Source organism: Salmo salar, chromosome 14, assembly GCF_965601325.2.
Source record: "Salmo salar chromosome 14, fSalSal1, whole genome shotgun sequence".
Taxonomy (NCBI): Eukaryota; Metazoa; Chordata; class Actinopteri; order Salmoniformes; family Salmonidae; genus Salmo; species Salmo salar.
The window spans coordinates 43,674,046-43,694,586 of record NC_138304.1 but is presented as its reverse complement, the minus strand read 5'-3'; the positions used below and the strand labels follow the sequence as shown (position 1 = coordinate 43,694,586).

Genomic DNA, 20,541 nt, shown 5'->3' with positions numbered 1-20,541 from the left:
AGAGGAAGGCTGTCTTCCCTGTACTGTCAGACCCTGTATGTGGAGAGAGGAAGACTAAGTTCCCTGTACTGTCAGACCCTGTATGTGGAGAGAGGAAGGTGGAGGGTTCCCTTCTCTCTACGGTCCACACTCTGTTTCAAAACGTTTTCTCTGTACTGAACACAACCCTGGTTTAGTGTACCCTGTTACTACCCATCACTGTGACCAAAGTTGATGAATTTGCTACCATCTAGCAATGAAGAATGGAAACTACATGAGTGATATTCATGAAGAATATAAATGAATGACACCCTGTCTGCTCTTAAGTAGCAATGAAGAATGGAAACTACATGAGTGATATTCATGAAGAATATAAATGAATGACACCCTGTCTGCTCTTAAGTTGTCATTACCTCTATTGACGAGTAGTATCTCAAAATATTTTAGCCTGCTCATTGAGTAACACAATCCATTTAAGAGATGATTTGGGCATGAAATTAAATAAATGCTAAATGGGGGAGATTTACATTCGGAATTGGTCCCAAAATTCTAATGTTGGTAGTGGCTTGTTTAAGGTAATTAAATTTACAATATCAATCAAGATAATATAAATCATAAGACAGTTATGTATATTCTTCCTAATCCATAGATCGGATAAATATGAGGAAAGAAAATATCTATACATGTAAAATTGCTGAACTAGCCCTTTATAAGAGGCATTCGAAATCAACCACTAGTACATACGCCCATGCATTTCACCTGAAAAGATCTGAAATTATATGATAGTTTAAAGGGGGCAGTGCAGTCAAAAAACATGATTTTCCTTATTTTTTTTCCAAAATTATATTTCCACACCATTATGGTAAAAATAACACTCAGAAATTTTGAAAATTATGATAATGCCATTTTAGTGTGAGCTATAAAAAATACAAATAAAAACTTCTGGAATTTCAGCCTGTTCAGGTGAGATGTGGTTTTTGGCCCACAGCATGACATCACAAGCTGATCTGATTATTCCATGACATCACAATCTGATCTGGGGCTCCCGAGTGGTGAAGCGGTCTAAGGCACTGCATCTCAGTGCTAGAGGTGTCACTACAGAGTCTGGTTCGATCCCGGGTTATATCACAACCAGCCATGATTTGGAGTCCCATAGGGCGGTGCACAATTGGCCCAGCGTCATCAAGGCTACTTTGAAGAATATAAAATATATTTTGATTTGTTTTACACTTTTTTTGGTTACTACATGATTCCATATGTGTTAATTCATAGTTTTGATGTCTTTACTATTAATCTACAATGTAGAAAATAGTCAAAATAAAGAAAAACCCTTGAATGAGTAGGTGTTCTAAAACACAGGAAACAGAATTCTTGCTCATTTTTTATTATTATGAAGACCTCACTTCATACAGAGACAGAGAGGATGGAAGAGAGAGAGAGCATCTGAGAGGTTTAGACCTCACTTCATACAGAGACAGAGAGGATGGAAGAGAGAGAGAACATCTGAGAGGTTTAGAACTCAAGCAGCTGGTGCACCCTGGTTGGCACGTGTTTCATCATGTAGGAGAAGAAGACCTCTTCTGCCACGCCCCCTCTTGTTATTCTTCTTAAGTGATAAAGGGGTCGGTTCCTTACTGCAGTAGTTTACAGCCAAAAATTGGATGAATTTATTGGCACCTTCCTATGGACGGTTGATAAAGAGACAAAATCAGGTGATACACAGTGTCTCCAGAAAATTCCAATCACAATTACAATGTATCCTCCTTTAATGAGGAAACAGAGATTTTCAATTGGAATTGACCAGCAATTTTGAGTGTACCCATTCCAGGAAGAAAAAGCAGGAAGTGTACCCTTCAATCTGTGCTGTGATTAATTGAGTCAACTAAACTGACATTACCACAAATACGTTTGGCTTAAAAAACAAATAGAAAACCATTTTGTATCACAACGCCTCTCATTATTCTAAAGATCTAATTTAACTTTATATAATAATACGGTCTAAGGCACTGCATCTCAGTGCTAGAGGCATCACTACAGACCCTGGTTCGATTCCAGACTGTATCACAACAGGCTGTGATTGGGAGTCCCATAAGCGCACAATTGGCAAAGGTAAAAAAATACATATAAAATATGAAGAGTGTGTAAATAGTATTTTTATTGTCTCTTGGTTTCTTTCCAATGTATAACTCTTAAGTTCGATTGATCTCTTTATCTATGGATAAGGTAAAGGAGTCAATTGAACTCGACCAAAACAATGGAATTGCAATGGAAACTCGTGGGGGAAACATTCCGAATCTCCTCATTGCCCCCCAGCAAAATTTGCCTACATTTAGGCTATTGTTTATATGTGTATTTCACACTATGTTGAGGTACAAATCGGAGTATAATGCTTGTATGGGCATCAACCTTAACACATGTTCATGTCATTGTTACCTATCAACTAAAAACAACTTTGACCACCACCACCTATTTCTGTATGCTAGCTATACTAACCAGCTTATACAAACGAGAGATAGCATTTAGCAGTCACTTCTTCTAAACCTGAAAAGGGGCAACTTCTATTCTACAGCGAAAATAGACAAATATATCCAAGTCGGATTTAAGTAACCACATTGTGGGCCTGTTACAACACATAAATCATGACGGATTTGACAAATATCCACTTTGTTAGATCAGATGTTGATTAGGTGCCAATCTGGTCAATGGAATGTCTGCATTCCAATGACTCCTTTACCGCATCTATTGCGAGTACCCATGGGTTTACCAGTACAATTGCCAGGGTTACAGTAGATCTTCCAAGCCTGTTCTATTCATTCTATTTCTATGGAATTGACTGATTCATGGTTGCTATGGGGTTACCTACATCCACTAACCATCTTGTAACAATTCATATCACATAGCCTGTTTGTATGTTTTTAAATTCCAGTTGATGTTAAAACAATTATCAAAGCCAAATACTTTTGGTGGATTATAATATGGATTTCAAAATTTACGTTGTTGTTAAGTCTCAATGTTGGATTAAAGAAATAAACGTACCTGTTTGCAGGTTGCAGAACCATAGCGAATAACTGTAGCAAGATGCTCACAATTATCAGAAATAGGACCGTATAATCCTTTACATCTGTTGTGCAGAGTTGTAATATCCTGAATCATGTCTTCGACTTTTCTCATTTTCAAATCTGCAGTATCTCTATTTTGTACCTCAGGAGTACTGTTTTCTGTAACATCCTCCAGTTTGGCAAACACACAATTTGCATTTCCTAGATCAGTGATTTCACCTGATAAAGTAAAAAGAAAGTTCTTTGACATGAGTAAGGGAGTAGAAATGTTTAACATAAAGGATTTAAAAGGCTTATGTATTATTGAACTTTTGTAAACTTACCTGAGAAGTGAAAAATGTCCTGTCCAGAAACTTTACCTCTGATATTTTTATCGCCCACGTAAATAGCATAGTGGTTATAGCTTGAAATGCCCAAAGTCGTCCTTGGAAATGTGATGATATCCCCAAATGTAAACTTAAATAAAAACAGTTCAATAGGTGACACATCATTAGTAATTATGAGCATTCCAACATAGTCAAATGGTAATTGCTAATCAAATCTCTATTAATTTATGTAACGTCACACAACACAGAGCATTTAGGGCTGATTTCAAGGTTTTACTGCTAACCTACAAAGCATTACATGGGCTTGCTCCTACCTATCTTTCCGATTTGGTCCTGCCATACATACCTACACGTACGATACGGTCACAAGACGCAGGTCTCCTTATTGTGCCTAGAATTTATAAGCAAACAGCTGGAGGCAGGGCTTTCTCCTATAGAGCTCCATTTTTATGGAATGGTCTGCCTATCCATGTGAGAAACTCAGACTTGGTCTCAACCTTTAAGTCTTTATTGAAGACTCATATCTTCAGTAGGTCCTATGATTGAGTGTAGTCTGGCCCAGGAGTGTGAAGGTGAACGGAAAGGCACTGGAGCAACGAACCGCCCTTGCTGTCTCTGCCTGGCCGGTTCCCCTCTCTCCACTGGGATTCTCTGGCTCTGACCCTATTACGGGGGCTGAGTCACTGGCTAACTGGTGCTCTTCCATGCCATCCCTAGGATGGGTCTGTCACTTGAGTGGGTTGAGTCACTGACGTGATCTTCCTGTCCGGGTTGGTGCCCCCCCTCGGGTTCGTGCTGTGGAGAAGATCTTCGTGGGCTATACTCAGCCTTGTATCAGTGTAGTAAGTTGGTGGTTGAAGATATCCCTCTAGTGGTGTGGGGGCTGTGCTTTGGCAAAGTGGGTGGGGTTATATCCTGCCTGTTTGGCCCTGTCCGGGGGTATCGTCGGACGGGGCCACAGTGTCTCCCAACCCCTCCTGTCTCAGCCTCCAGTATTTATGCCGCAATAGTTTATGTGTCGAGGGGCTAGGGTCAGTCTGCTATATCTGGAGTATTTCTCCTGTCTTATCCGGTGTCCTGTGTAAATTTAAGTATGCTCTCTAATTCTCTCTTTCTCTCTTTCTGTCTTTCTCTCGGAGGACCTGAGCCCTAGGACCATGCCTCAGGACTACCTTGCCTGATGACTCCTTGCTGTCCCCAGTCCACCTGGTCATGCTGCTGCTCCAGTTTCAACTGTTCTGCCTGCGGCTATGGAACCCTGACCTGTTCACCGGACGTGCTACCTTGTCCCAGACCTGCTGTTTTCAACTCTCTAGAGACAGCAGGAGCTCTGAATGATTGGCTATGAAAAGCCAACTGACATTTACTCCTGAAGTGCTGACCGGTTACACCCTTTACAACCACTGTGATTATTATTATCTGACCCTGCTGGTCATCTATGAACATTTGAACATCTTGGCCATGTACTGTTATAATCTCCACCCAGCACAGCCAGAAGAGGACTGGCCACCCCTCATAACCTGGTTTCTGTATAGGTTTCTTCCTAGATTTTGGCCTTTCTAGGGAGTTTTTCATAGCGACTGTGCTTCTACACCTGCATTGCTTGCTGTTTGGGGTTTTAGGCTGGGTTTCTGTACAGCATTTTGTGACATCAGCTGATGTAAGAAGGGCTTTATAAATACATTTGACTTATTGATGAAAATATGGATACAATATGGATAAAGACGTAAAATTAGGACAGGAAATTATTTCACTGGTAGACAACGGTAACCTACTGAAAGTAATTGACATATTGGTTTATCAAGTATGTTTTATATTCATAATAAAAAAGTAACTTCTCAATGACTTTCAGTAAAAATCAATGCTAAATTACTGGTAGTCATGTCCTGCAGATGTCTCCTAAAGTGAATCTATGCTGAATTACTTGTAGTCATGTCCTGTAGATGTCTCCTAAAGTGAATCTATGCTGAATTACTGGTAGTCATGTCCTGTAGATGTCTCCTAAAGTGAATCTATGCTGAATTACTGGTAGTCATGTCCTGTAGATGTCTCCTAAAGTGAATCTATGCTGAATTACTGGTAGTCATGTTCTGTAGATGTCTCCTAAAGTGAATCTATGCTGAATTACTGGTAGTCATATCCTGTAGATGTCTCCTAAAGTGAATCTATGCTGAATTACTGGTAGTCATATCCTGTAGATGTCTCCTAAAGTGAATCTATGCTGAATTACTGGTAGTCATGTTCTGTAGATGTCTCCTAAAGTGAATCTATGCTGAATTACTGGTAGTCATGTCCTGTAGATGTCTCCTAAAGTGAATCTATGCTGAATTACTGGTAGTCATGTTCTGTAGATGTCTCCTAAAGTGAATTGACAGAAGACTAACTACCATAAGGACAGTACAATTAGGTTTTAAATCAGCTGAACCGAATTGTGCTTTCATGTGTCGTTATTCAGGAAACAAATACTCTGATGTTATTGGTGTGTTCTATTTACCGTTCCTGCAGCATTTCCTTGTGCGGCCTGAGCCCCCTGTAAGGACAATAGAAAGATAATGTGGTCAGCTTTAATTAAATGGAAACTCCACACCAGATAATATCAACATATTTCATTGAAATGAAGACTGTTAACTGTCAGTAAAGTTAAGGTAGGCAATGATTTCACAGAATTTGAGAGAATGTATAACACAGTAGGCAAATGTTACAGTAAAAACACACACCATTAAGCATTATTAATGTACTGTAGCTTACACTTCATACAATGTAACTACATAGTAATAACATGTTGTAGTTACATAGGAACTGCTATGCAATTACATGGTAACTAGAGTATAATGGTATGTTATTACACAAGTGAGATAGAGACAGACATTTCTGTGGCCCTGTGCATTATATATATATATATATATATATATATATATATATATATATATATATATATATATATATACTGCTCAAAAAAATAAAGGGAACACTTAAACAACACATCCTAGATCTGAATGAAATAAATAATCTTATTAAATACTTTTTTCTTTACATAGTTGAATGTGCTGACAACAAAATCACACAAAAATAATCAATGGAAATCCAATTTATCAACCCATGGAGGTCTGGATTTGGAGTCACACTCAAAATTAAAGTGGAAAACCACACTACAGGCATATCCAACTTTGATGTAATGTCCTTAAAACAAGTCAAAATGAGGCTCAGTAGTGTGTGTGGCCTCCACATGCCTGTATGACCTCCCTACAACGCCTGGGCATGCTCCTGACGAGGTGGCGGATGGTCTCCTGAGGGATCTCCTCCCAGACCTGAACTAAAGCATCCGCCAACTCCTGGACAGTCTGTGGTGCAACGTGGCGTTGTTGGATGGAGCGAGACATGATGTCCTAGATGTGCTCAATTGGATTCAGGTCTGGGGAACGGGCGGGCCAGTCCATAGCATCAATGCCTTCCTCTTGCAGGAACTGCTGACACACTCCAGCCACATGAGGTCTAGCATTGTCTTGCATTAGGAGGAACCCAGGGCCAACCGCACCAGCATATGGTCTCACAAGGGATCTGAGGATCTCATCTCGGTACCTAATGGCAGTCAGGCTACCTCTGGCGAGCACATGGAGGGCTGTGCGGCCCCCCAAAGAAATGCCACCCCACACCATGACTGACCCACCGCCAAACCGGTCATGCTGGAGGATGTTGCAGGCAGCAGAACATTCTCCACGGCGTCTCCAGACTCTGTCACGTCTGTCACATGTGCTCAGTGTGAACCTGCTTTCATCTGTGAAGAGCACAGGGCGCCAGTGGCGAATTTGCCAATCTTGGTGTTCTCTGGCAAATGCCAAACATCCTCCACGGTGTTGGGCTGTAAACACAACCCCCACCTGTGGACGTCGGGCCCTCATACCACCCTCATGGAGTCTGTTTCTGACCGTTTGAGCAGACACATGCACATTTGTGGCCTGCTGGAGGTCATTTTGCAGGGCTCTGGCAGTGCTTCTCCTGCTCCTCCTTGCACAAAGGCGGAGGTAGCGGTCCTGCTGCTGGGTTGTTGCCCTCCTACAGCCTCCTCCACGTCTCCTGATGTACTGGCCTGTCTCCTGGTAGCGCCTCCATGCTCTGGACACTACGCTGACAGACACAGCAAACCTTCTTGCCACAGCTCGCATTGATGTGCCATCCTGGATGAGCTGCACTACCTGAGCCACTTGTGTAGGTTGTAGACTCCGTCTCATGCTACCACTAGAGTGAAAGCACCGCAAGCATTCAAAAGTGACCAAAACATCAGCCAGGAAGCATAGGAACTGAGAAGTGGTCTGTGGTCTCCACCTGCTGAACCACTCCTTTATTGGGGGTGTCTTGCTAATTGCCTATAATTTCCACCTGTTGTCTATTCCATTTGCACAACAGCATGTGAAATTTATTGTCAATCAGTGTTGCTTCCTAAGTGGACAGTTTGATTTCACAGAAGTGTGATTGTCTTGGAGTTACATTGTGTTGTTTAAGTGTTCCCTTTATTTTTTTGAGCAGTGTATATATATATATATACACACACCAGGTCCTAGGCTAGTTAGACTTTTAGCTCAGGATCCAATTAACTCTGGGATTCCTCTTGTGTAATAATGGCTGAATTCTATTATCATGTCATTTCTGTTGTTAGTTTTGTTTTACCTGTGGTGGAGGCTTTCTTATCCTAATCTCCTGCTGTAAGTAAAACAGAGTTATTCTGTGATCAGTTTTAATAAAATTACAATCTCACCCCATGTGATTTAGGCAAAAGCTTAGTTGCACAATCAACATATTTCATATCAACATATTGAATTTAAATGAAAACTGTCTATTTAGTCAGTAAGGCAGGAAATTATTCAGAGGAATGTGAGACTATGTTTAACACAACAGGCTAATGTAGGCTAACTGATTGACATATTTGCACAACTTTTTCTGTATCATTTAAAACACACTTACATCCGTCTCATTAGAGGTGCCCAGTTGAATGTAAATTGTCAACAAAATGACAAAAATGAACGTCTGCTTCATTCTCATAATCAGGTCAGTCCTGGGGAAATGCTGGAAAGTAAAGTATGCAGTTCATGGTTACAGCAGTGAAGAAGGGATAGCAGGGAAGAAGGGACAGCGGGGAAGAAGGGACAGCAGTGAAGAAGGGACAGCAGTGGAAGACTTATGGCAGGAGTTTTTTGTTGCAGATAATGAATTTTTCCGCACTGCCTTTATAGAAGTGCACCTTGTCCTGGATGGAGAGAATTGACATTTGATTTAGATTTTAAATGGGGGAGGGTCATGTTTTTTACATTTCAGTCAGGGGGATGGTATTGTTTTACTTAGTCCAAGGGAGGGTCACGTAGTTTGTAATTGATTAAATGTCAGTATTTGTCAGCATTTTATTTTTTACTTAGTGAATTCTACTGTGTGTAAGTTTCGTGTACAACCCTGATCTCCCTCTCTCCATCATTCTCCTCGCTGAACCCGCCTGGGTGGGCATTTCGCTGCTACCTTTCCAATGGCTGTTTGATCAGTTCCTCTTTGTGCTTGGCGTATCAGAACGTGGGCATTTAGAGTATCTGGTGAATCAAACAGCTCTTGTAGTGATGAGATGAGCAGCTAGTGCCCCGTTCAAAACAACTGGGAACTCGGAAATCTCCACTTCCGACTTCAGTGCATTCAGGAAAATTGGGAAATATAAAAAATAAATGAGCTCCGACTGGGAAAATTGTTTTGAACGGTCATCCAACTCGGAATTCAAAGTCGGAAACTCCAGCATCTTTCTAGAGCTCCGACTTTCTGACCTGAAGATCACTGATGTCACACCTTGACCTCGTATTTTTACCCCCAGTTGTCGTGAATGCACAAAAAAGTCTGTGGTTTACACAGCAACCAGCATGGCGTCGCACAATGACACAAAGACCACAGCTCCTTTCTAAAGATAGTCTAGAAAAGTTCAACGGAACGTTCAACGGAATTTGGAGTCGAAAGGAGATGTTTCCTAAAATGCAGAAAAAAAGTGAATGGATGCAAATAGTATTGGTAGCCATTTGACTAGATGTTCAGGAGTCTTATGGCTTGGGGTAGAAGCTGTTTAGAAGCCTTTTGGACCTAGACTTGGCGCTCCGGTACCGCTTGCCGTGCGGTAGCAGAAAGAACAGTCTATGACTAGGGTGGCTGGAGTCATAGACAATTTTTAGGGCCTTCTTCTGACACTGCCTGGTATAGAGGTCCTGGATGGCAGGAAGCTTGCCCCCAGTGATGTACTGGGCCGTACGCACTACCCTCTGTAGTGCATTGTGGTCGGAGGCCGAGCAGTTGCCATACCAGGCAGTGATGCAACCAGTCAGGACACTCTCAATGGTGCAGCTGTAGAACCTTTTGAGGATCTGAGGGCCCATGCCAAATCTTTTCTGTCTCCTGAGGGGGAATAGCTTTTGTCGTGCCCTCTTCACGACTGTCTTGTTGTGCTTGGACCATGTTAGTTTGTTGGTGATGTGGACACCAAGGAACTTGAAGCTCTCAACATGCTCCAATACAGCCCAGTTGATGAGAATGGGGGCGTTGTCGTGTCTTTGGCCATCATTAAAACTGAAGACATGTTTATCAAATAACTCTCTATAATTATTATTACGCGATTAAACTGGTTAATCGTGTAACTGTAATTAACTCGAAGGGCGGGGCACCAAGGAAAATATTCAGATTACAAAGTTATAATTTTCCTAATATAACTTTCCAGATATCATAATATCTGACCTATGAGTCTTCTGATTTAATGACTTATTTTTATCTTGCGTCAATCTCATGATTGGAGGATGGAATTATGGTCAGATTTGCCAAATGGAGAGCGAGGGAGAGCTTTGTATGCGTCTCTGTGTGTGGAGCATAGGTGGTCCAGAGTTATTTTCCCTCTGGATGCACATTTAATATACTGATAGAATTTTGGTAAAACTGATTTAAGTTTCCCTGCATTAAAGTCCCCAGCTACTAGTAGCGCCACCTCTGGATGAGCGTTTTCTTGTTTGCTTATGGCAGAATACAGCTTCAATGCTATCTTAGTGCCAGCCTCTGGCTGTGGTGGTATGTAAACAGCTACAAAGAATACAGATGAGCATATCATGAGAAACTCTACCTCAAGCGAGCAATAGCTTGAGACTTCCTTAGATATTGTGCACCAGCTGTATACAAGCCATGTTTATTTATTTTCCCTTTTGTACTTACTATTTTTGTACTTACTATTTGCACATCGTTACAACACTGTATATAGACATAATATGAAATTTGAAATGTATTTTATTATTTTGTAACTTCTGTGAGTGTAATGTTTATTGTAAATTTGTATTGTTTATTTAAATGTTGTTTATTATCTACTTCACTTGCTTTGGCAATGTTAACATATGTTTCCCATTCCAATAAGGTCCTTAAATTGAATTGAATTGAGAGAGAAAGAAACCATATATTGTGTCATGGCCCATAGCTCATGGGAGAGGAAGAGAGAGACTGTAGGTATCTCACCACATCAAGTCAGGAACACAAGCGAAAGAGCAATGAATCTAAGACCCTTTTATAAGCATCTTAATTGTTAACCAATAGTATTAATGTAAAGTTAACTTTCAGTCAGATGTCAGACCTACAGAGCCTCTTCTTCTCAGAGGTGTGACAATGAGGGTTGGCAAGATCAACACAGAGAATGCTGAATTCCTAAGACAACACAGAGGACATTATTGCATACAGTTGATAAGACAAGTCACTTAGGGGGCGGGGCTGTCCTACATCACTCTAAGGTCAAAAACACAGAGCTCCTCCCCTGCTGTTACAGCAGAATCTTTATAAAACCATGAGACATGACCAATGAGATGAGAGTTGATACCAACACATAGCCTGTATGTGGGGAGTAGAAGGTGATCCCCCCCCCCCCCCACTCTGTCGTCCATCTGGGGGTCTACACTGATGTTCAGAGAATAGTTCTTGCAGCAAAATCCACACCTGATAAATGGTTGTATTGGTATAATCCCAGACATTTCCAACAGCACATCTTTAATGTGGTTTCTATCTTTCCTACTAACCCACCAAATAAACACATCTTTAATGTGGTTTCTATCTTTCCTACTAACCCACCAAATAAACACATCTTTAATGTGGTTTCTATCTTTCCTACTAACCCACGAAATAAACACATCTTTAATGTGGTTTCTATCTTTCGTACTAACCCACCAAATAAACACATCTTTAATGTGGTTTCTATCTTTCTTACTAACCCACCAAATAAACACATCTTTACAGTGGTTTCTATCTTTCTTACTAACCCACCAAATAAACACATCTTTAATGTGGTTTCTATCTTTCCTACTAACCCACCAAATAAACATCTTTAATGTGGTTTCTATCTTTCCTACTAACCCACCAAATAAACACACATATTTAAGTCCAATTTTTTGGTAAAAAAGACAATTGTCATCCAGGTGGGTTGTAAACACTCATCTGCTTAGTTTCTAGAAATCGAGTGATGCACGACAACGTCTGTGACCCTCCAGTGAGGTCAACGTACTGCAGCCAAGGCTCCTGTCTTTTTGTATGCAACTTGTCTTTTCTACCATAAATGTGGCTTTAGACAGGGTGACTAACAAGGCATTAGCCATGACCCCACTCCTGTGTGACCATGAACCCTCAGTCTATCTCCAAATGCTCAATCTTCTTCGTCTTCTTCTCCTTTGGTTTTTAAATGGCGGTTGGCAATCACAAGGTGCACTACCGCCACCAACTGGACTGGAGTGTAAATCCATTATACTCTAACCCTACACTCATTAAAACCCCACACCACATTCCACTACTTTAACCCTGTCTGATCCTACCCCAGGCCAACGACCTGACAGGACGGGACAGTACCACTCAACACATGCTGTAACTCTTCTGAAGTCAAATGTTGTACCCCTAAGTTCTTCTCTGCTACTGCCACCACAACATCTATTTTCTGTGATTTACATTCCATTTTTGCAGTAGAGTAGATAACCATTTTTATGAATGCTAAGAAACCAACCTTACTGAAGCATATATCACTCATTGGCCTATCCCACAGATCTACTACTCACAGGGATCCTCTCAGGATCCCTCACCCTTGACCCATCCTCCTTTACTATCTTCACTGTGTCAGCTTACAAACCCTCTGCACTACTCTGACCCTGGCCACCTCAACCTGCCTCTCTTGCACCAGACTCTTTGATGCCCAGCAACATGGGTACTCCTACATTTCACACACAACTTTTTCCACCAAAACTAGACGTTCCTCTGTCCCAAGCCTCCTGCACACTTCCCACATCTTGGAATCTCCCTCCTATAAACAGCTGCGACATGACAATAAATGTGACACCGGAAAAACCTCAGTGGATTCGGCACAAAAGCTCTAACAGGATAAAGTCATGTTAGGATATATGAACTACCAGGTAAAGCGTCTAACTCAAAAGAACTCCTGTTTCACCACGCTCCCCACCAGGTCTGTGTCGCATCAAAGGCGGGCGTCACAAACACCAGGAATCTTCCACTTCAATTGCTCTACCTCCACACTTAACGCTACCCCAGAAATCACTCCTTTCAATGGTGTCCTGCTCCTAAGGGCAAAGCAAGACATCGCTTTTGACCCAAGAAGCTCCCTCTGGGCAGAAGAAAACACAAACAAACATCACAAGACCACCTCGGGTTATCTTCACTGATTCAACTGCACCAAACTCTGTTTCCACCCACTCTGAAAAAACATATGGATGCGCCAAAAGGCAGGGGTTCACCCTCTCCAGAAATCTCACTCCTACCGGACCAGACTCATCTTTATCATGCCCATCAGTGCAAGGCTCGGGCTCTTTTTACTTTCCCTGTCACGACACCTACGGAAGGTGGCGCCCCTCCTCGGCCAGGCGGCGCTCGGCGGTCGTCGTCGCCGGCCTACTAGCTGCCACTGATCTCTGTTTCACGTTCTGTTAGTTAGGTCTAGGTTAGTTACGCACCTGTTTTGTATTAGTTGTTAGTGGGGAGGGGTATTTAGGCTAGCTAGTTAGGTTTGTGGGTGGTGCGGGATTGTTTATTGTCTGGGCTTATGTTGCTTGTGAGGGTCTGTGTTTTTCCACGGAACTATTGTTGGGCTGCGTCCCTAGTTTTCTTTCGTAGATGGTTGTACCTTCGATTTTGCACACCCTGCACTCCGTGCTTGTATTTTCCGTGCCAAAATTTATTAAAAAGTATTGTTCCCGGAATCATCTGTCTCCTGCGCCTGACTCCACCTCTCCTGCTTCCTCAAGCCACCCATTGTGACATTCCCTTTGTCACAGACTCCCTCTTCCTCACTCTCCTCAGATCCCTCAGACGAAACGTGGCTCTACACTTGAACGAACCTTCTCCAATCCTGCTACTCCGCCTCTTATCCTTCTTCCTCTTCATTCCACAACCCAATCAGCCAAATACAAATTGCATGCAGTATGTCCAAAATGGGGTCAACTTTTCACCACCAAAAGGGCGGCTTGCTTTCGAAGTTCCAAAAAGGGACAAACTGGGCGCATTTGAGCGGATCACTTTTGTCAAGTCGGTCAACTCTCTGTCCTCTTCTCAGGTTGACATTTAATGGTGTTAAGCACGTGTCAAACTCATTCCACGGAGAGCCGAGTGTCTGCAGGTTTTCGTTCCTCCCTTGTACTTGATTGATAAATTAAGGTCACTAATTAGTAAGTCACTCCCCTCACATGGTTGTCCAGGGCTTAACTGAAAGGAAAACAGTGAGCATTTCTCCTTTGCCAAGATAACCCATCCACCTGACAGGTGTGGCATATTAAGAAGCTGATTAAACAGCATGATCATTACGCAGGTGCACCTTGTGCTGGGGACAATAAAAGGCCACTCTAAAATGTACAGCTGGTGACCGAAGTCAACGTGCATGCACCCGGTCTGCCACAAGAAGTCCCAGCCAGCCAAACCCTCTGCTAACCCAATTGTGCCAGGTCTCCCGGTCGTGGCCAGCTGTGACACAGCCTGGGTTCGAACCCGGGTCTGTAGTGACTCCTCTAGCACTGCGATGCTTTGCCTTAGACAGCTGCGCCACTCGGGAGACCCCAAGGGGATATATGTAATGTAAGTTTCAAATAGCCTAATATTTATAGTGAATTATTTGAAAACACTTTCAATTATCTTCAAATTGAAGTAGTTGAATTCAGACACATTATATGAAAAAACTCAAACACACAAAAAATTATGATTTAAAATGCAAATACTTAAATACGCAGGTATTTGTTACCTGGTCAGCAGTTAAGACAGGCTGATGAAGAGACCTTTGCGTCCTCTGATAAGTCGTGAAGTTTGACTTTCCTCCGGAGAGAAAGACAAGTGGACCTTGAGTTGAGAGGTGAGAGTGAAGGATCTTCTCTGTGATGGTCAGAGCCTACTGAAGCTGGGAGAGGTGACCCTTTAAATACTGTTCTGACCAGACCCGTGACAATAGAGCCTCAGTCTCGCTTCACCTGCTCTGACCCTAACAACTGTAACACGTGAACTAGTTATCAGCTGCTTTGAATATGTTCTGATATTAGGCCCAGGTGGAGAGATACATGATGGTGCAGGTGGAGGCCCAGGTGGAGAGAGAGATGATGGTGCAGGTGGAGGCCCAGGTGGAGAGAGAGATGATGGTGCAGGTGGAGGCCCAGGTGGAGAGAGACATGATGGTGCAGGTGGAGGCCCAGGTGGAGAGAGACATGATGGTGCAGGTGGAGGCCCAGGTGGAGAGAGAGATGATGGTGCAGGTGGAGGCCCAGGTGGAGAGAGACATGATGGTGCAGGTGGAGGCCCAGGTGGAGAGAGAGAGGAGGATGCAGGTGGAGGCCCAGGTGGAGAGAGACATGATGGTGCAGGTGGAGGCCCAGGTGGAGAGAGAGATGATGGTGCAGGTGGAGGCCCGGGTGGAGAGAGAGATGATGGTGCAGGTGGAGGCCCAAGTGGAGAGAGACATGATGGTGGAGGTACAGAGGGAGAGAGACATAATGGTGCAGTCTAATAAAGAATATATGTTGTCAAAGTCTTGAACTGCAATCACAAAAGAACATGTAATAATGCATCTCTTTAGGAATGATATTTCTTGTCATTATTATGTTGACATTAGTCTTTCACATTCTATATAACTGAACATGTTTCAAGTTTCATTCTTGGGATTAAATAAACAAATTGTGATAAATTATTTTGAAAAAAAACACAAATATTTTCTAAATGGAAGTAATTTTTCTGGTATGTACACTGAACAAAAATATCAATGCAACATGAAAAGTGTTGCTCCCATGTTTTATGAGCTGAAATAAAAGATCCCAGAAATGTTCCATACGCACAAAAAGCTTATTTCTCTCAAACTGTTTTCACACATTTGTTTACATCCCTGTTAGTGAGCAATTATCCTTTGCCATGAAAATCCATCACCTGACAGGTGCGGCATATCAAGAAGCTGATTACACAGCATGATCATACCACAGGTGCACCTTGTGCTGGGGACAATAAAAGGCCACTCTAAAATGTACAGTTTTGTCACATAACACAATGCCTGTCACGTCCTGACCAGTAAAGGGGTTATTTGTTATTGTAGTTTGGTCAGGACATGGCAGGGGGTGTTTGTTTTATGTGGTTCGGGGTTTGTTGGGATATGTATTATGTAAGAGGGGTGTTTGTTTTATGTGTTCCGGGGTTTTTGGGTATTGTTCTATGTTTTGTATTTCTATGGTTTTTCTATGTTGCATATTTCTTTGTTGGCCTGGTATGGCTCTCAATCAGGAACAGCTGTACATCGTTGTTGCTGATTAGGAGCCACACTTTGGTAGCCCGTTTTCCACCTGTCTTTTGTGGGAAGTTGTTTTTGCATAGCTGTGTGTTTAGCCTGCAAGACTGTTTGTCGTTTGTTTGTTTTCTTGTTTTGTTATTAAGTGTCTCAATAAAAGTAAATATGAGCACTCAACCCGCTGCGCCTTGGTCTACTCCATACGATGACCGTTACAATGCCACAGATGTCTCAAGTGTTGCAGGAGCGTGCAATTGGCATGCTGACTGCAGCAATGTCCACCAGAGCTGTTGCCAGAGAACTGAATGTTAATTTCAGTACCATAAGCCACCTCCAATGTCGTTTTAGAGAATTTGGCAGTACATCCAACCGACCTCACAACCGCAGACCACGTGTAACCACGCCAGCCCAGAACCTCCACATCTGGCTTCTTCACCTGCGAGATTGTCTGAGACCAGCCACCCCTACAGCTGAGGAAACTGTGGGTTTGCACAACCCGAAGAATTTCAGCACAAACGTTCAGAAACCGTCTCAGGGAAACTCATCTGCCTGCGCATCATCCCCACCTGGGTCTTGACCTGACTGTAGTTCGGCGTCATAACCGACTTCAGTGGGAAAATGCTCACCTTCAATGGCCACTGGCATGCTGGAGAAGTGTGCTCTTCACAGATGAATCCCAGTTTCAACTGTACCTGGCAGATGGAAGACGGTGTCGTGTGGGCAAGAGATTTGTGAAAATATTCAAGTTAAGCGTGCTGACCTCAAGTTAGAATAGTGTCTTTACAGTACAGACAGAAATGCAGGTTTGACTCATTGTTCAACATTCTGCCTAATGAACACATTTTCATCAAGACACGGCATATATACATATTTACTAATAGACAGGGATGTATTGTTGTATTTCTGGTTGATAGATGTTAGGGCATATTAATACAGTAATATACTGTAGTAGACAGGTTTGTCATGAAATCAAGGAGGGGAGAAGACAGGGTAGATAATAAACATACTTTGCTCATTCTAAGAGGTCACAGCTGATTGGTCTAATGCCAATTTGAGCGGACCAATGAGATGAGATATGATATCCACAGTGTGCATATCCAAATGAGAGTTACTAAACATCTGAATGTAGAATGGAAAATGTCAAGATAACATTATTAAACACTTGTAGTAGTAAAACTCAAAAGACATAAGACACAATACTAGCAAGGTGTTAAATTAATGAACAAAGAGCTTGTATAGACATTTTAATAATATTTATTAAGATCAGACTCGTTGACATAACGAACACAGAACCTTCCATGCCGTATTTGGAGATACACCAGTACATTCTACTGTGGACTGAAGAGGAAGCCATGACATATTTGGAAAAACCTTTTAGTTTGAGGTCTTATTTACATACATGAGTTAATATGTTTATGGTCAAGTGTGGGCTGTTTAGTGTATCAGTTCCTTGTGTTAACCTTCATAGTCCAGGTGAAGAGCTGAAACAGAATCAGACTCTATATACACCATCATACACAGGTTGTCAGTATACAGAACAATAACATGATATGTTACTTTGTGTTCTGTTCATCACCACTTACTAACTCTATTGGACACTGGTGTAGTGATATTGATCTGCACATACTGTCCAGATTAACTTGTTACACATTTCACTCCAGGGTCAAGAACACAGAGGAACTGATGAGATTACCTGACTCCTCCCCAGAAGTCACAGCTGATTGTCTTAATACCCATGAGACATGACAAATTAGATGGGGGTTGATACCCACAGTGTGCATATGTATGCAAATGAGAAACATTACAGTACTGTAAATGTCAGAGTTCCAGGCTGACTACATTGCAGACGCATGACAGATCTCACAACGCTTGGTGTTTAACAAATCAACTACATTATTTTCATACTTTTTTTTAGAGAAGGGCAAAACACAAAGAATGGTACTGTATATTTAGATACAGTTAAAGTCTGACATTTACATACACTTAGGTGTATGTAAGTCATTAAAACTCGTTTTTCAACCACTCCACACATTTCTTGTTAACAAACTATAGTTTTGGCAAGTCGGTTAGGACATCTACTTTGTGCATGACACAAGTCATTTTTCCAACAATTGTTTACAGACAGATTATTTCACTTATAATTCACTGTATCACAATTCCAGTGGGTCAGAAGTTGACTGTGCCTTTAAACAGCTTGGAAAATTCCAGAAAATTATGTCATGGCTTTAGAAGCTTCTGATAGGCTAATTGACATAATTTTTGTCAATTGGAGGTGTACCTGTGGATGTATTTCAAGGCCTACCTTCAAACTCAGTGCTTCTTTGCTTGACATCATGGGAAAATCAAAAGAAATCAGCCAAGATCTCAGAAAAAAATTGTAGAGCTCCACATGTCTGGTTCATCCTTGGGAGCAATTTCCAAATGCCTGAAGGTACCATGTTCATTTGTACAAACAATAGCACGCAAGTATAAACACCATGGGACCACGCAGCCATCATACCGCTCAAGAAGGAGACGCGTTCTGTCTCCTAGAGATGAACGTACTTTGGTGCGAAAAGTGCAAATCAATCCCAGAACAACAGCAAAGGACCTTGTGAAGATGCTGGAGGAAACAGGTACAAAAGTATCTATATCCACAGTAAAACGAGTCCTATATCAACATAACCTGAAAGGCCGCTCTGCAAGGAAGAAGCCACTGCTCCAATACCGCCATTAAAAAAAGCCAGACTACGGTTTGCAACTGCACATGGGGACAAAGATCGTACTTTTTGGAGAAATGTCCTCTGGTCTGATGAAACAAAAATAGAACTGTTTGGCCATAATGACCATCGTTATGTTTGGAGGAAAAAGGGGGAAGCTTGCAAGCCGAAGAACACCATCCCAACCGTGAAGCACGGGGGTGGTAGTATCATGTTGTGGGGGTGCTTTGCTGCAGGAGGGACTGGTGCACGTCACAGAATAGATGGCATCATGAGGAGGAAAATTACGTGGATATATTGAAGCAACATTTCAAGACATCAGTCAGGAAGTTAAAGCTTGGTTGCAAATGGGTCTTCCAAATGGATATTGACCCCAAGCATACTTCCAAAGTTGTGGTAAAATGGCTTAAGGAGAACAAAGTCAAGATATTGGAATGGCCATCACAAGCCCTAACCTCAATTCTATAGAAAATGTGTGGGCAGAACTGAAAAAGCGCATGCGAGCAAGGAGGCCTACAAACCTGACTCAGTTACACCAGCTCTGTCAGGAGGAATGGGACAAAATTCACTTAACTTATTGTGGGAAGCTTGTGGAAGGCTACCTGAAACATTTGACCCAAGTTAAACAATTTAAAGGCAATGCTACCAAACACTAACTGAGTGTATGTAAACTTCTGTCCCACTGGGAATGTTATGAAAGAAGTACAAGCTGAAATAAATAATTCTCTCTACTATTATTCTGACATTTCACATTCTTAAAATAAAGTGGTGATCCTAACTGGCCTAAGACAGGGAATTTTTACTAGGATTAAATGTCAGGAATTGTGAAAAACTGAGTTTAAATGTATTTGGCTAAGGTGTATGTAAACTTCTGACTTCAACTGTATATACTCACATTTAAAATTGTTTGCCACTCATAAAACCAACATTTCTAGTGAGGTGAAAAAGTATGTGAACCACTGCACAGTTTTCCCTTAATTTTGTTGTTTTAGAGTCTGAAATGTGGAAACATTTTATTTATTTATATTTTCTTGTCATCGACCTACTCCACTCTTACCCATGCGGCAGAAAAATCACTTTTTCTGAGGCTGCAATTCTTACATGATCAGATATTGTTTTATACAGTATGTGCCATCCCTATACTATTATGGCTGGTGCACTAAACAATATTTTATAATTATATTTTGCTTTTAGAATTCCATGTTTTATCTCACTACAGTCAGTTGGGATAAAAATGGACGCCTCTATAGATGAAACTGCTTTAGGTTCTCTCATGAGATTCCCGATAGTTGGTTGCATCATATCTAGTCTTCATTGATTCGATTTTTGTTTTTATACTCGTATTTATTAAATTGGTTATTCAACGTGCTTTTCTGCCTCTTTTGTATATTTTATTTTCTTCTTTATCATTCAGTAATTAACGTCACATCATTACATTGAGCTAGAAACCTGACATAGTAACTCTTATAGATGTAATGTAGACCATGGGTCATGAGTACATGCATATTGTTAAACATTCAAATTCAACAGAAAACTGCCACAGAGGAGAGAAGACGTGATAGTGTAATTTTACTATTCCATTTGAAAACTCTTAAAACTAATATAACATAAAATCTAACTATGTATAAACATTCAGATGAGAAATTCTCCAGAAGTATGAATGGTCAGTCAAGGGTGACAAACGGTTTCAGTAG

At 41.6% G+C, this 20,541-nt stretch overlaps 1 non-coding gene across 1 annotated transcript; it reads right to left on the bottom strand.

Annotated features, from left to right (window-relative positions):
• Positions 1 to 1,347: 1,347 nt before the first annotated feature.
• Positions 1,348 to 14,829, bottom strand: LOC123726706 (uncharacterized). The gene is made up of 7 exons (XR_014380377.1): positions 14,631 to 14,829; positions 8,324 to 8,425; positions 8,030 to 8,062; positions 5,859 to 5,894; positions 3,362 to 3,494; positions 3,016 to 3,257; positions 1,348 to 1,660 (listed from the first exon to the last, which is right to left on the bottom strand). It is a non-coding gene; the product is annotated as an uncharacterized LOC123726706 (transcript).
• Positions 14,830 to 20,541: the final 5,712 nt, after the last annotated feature.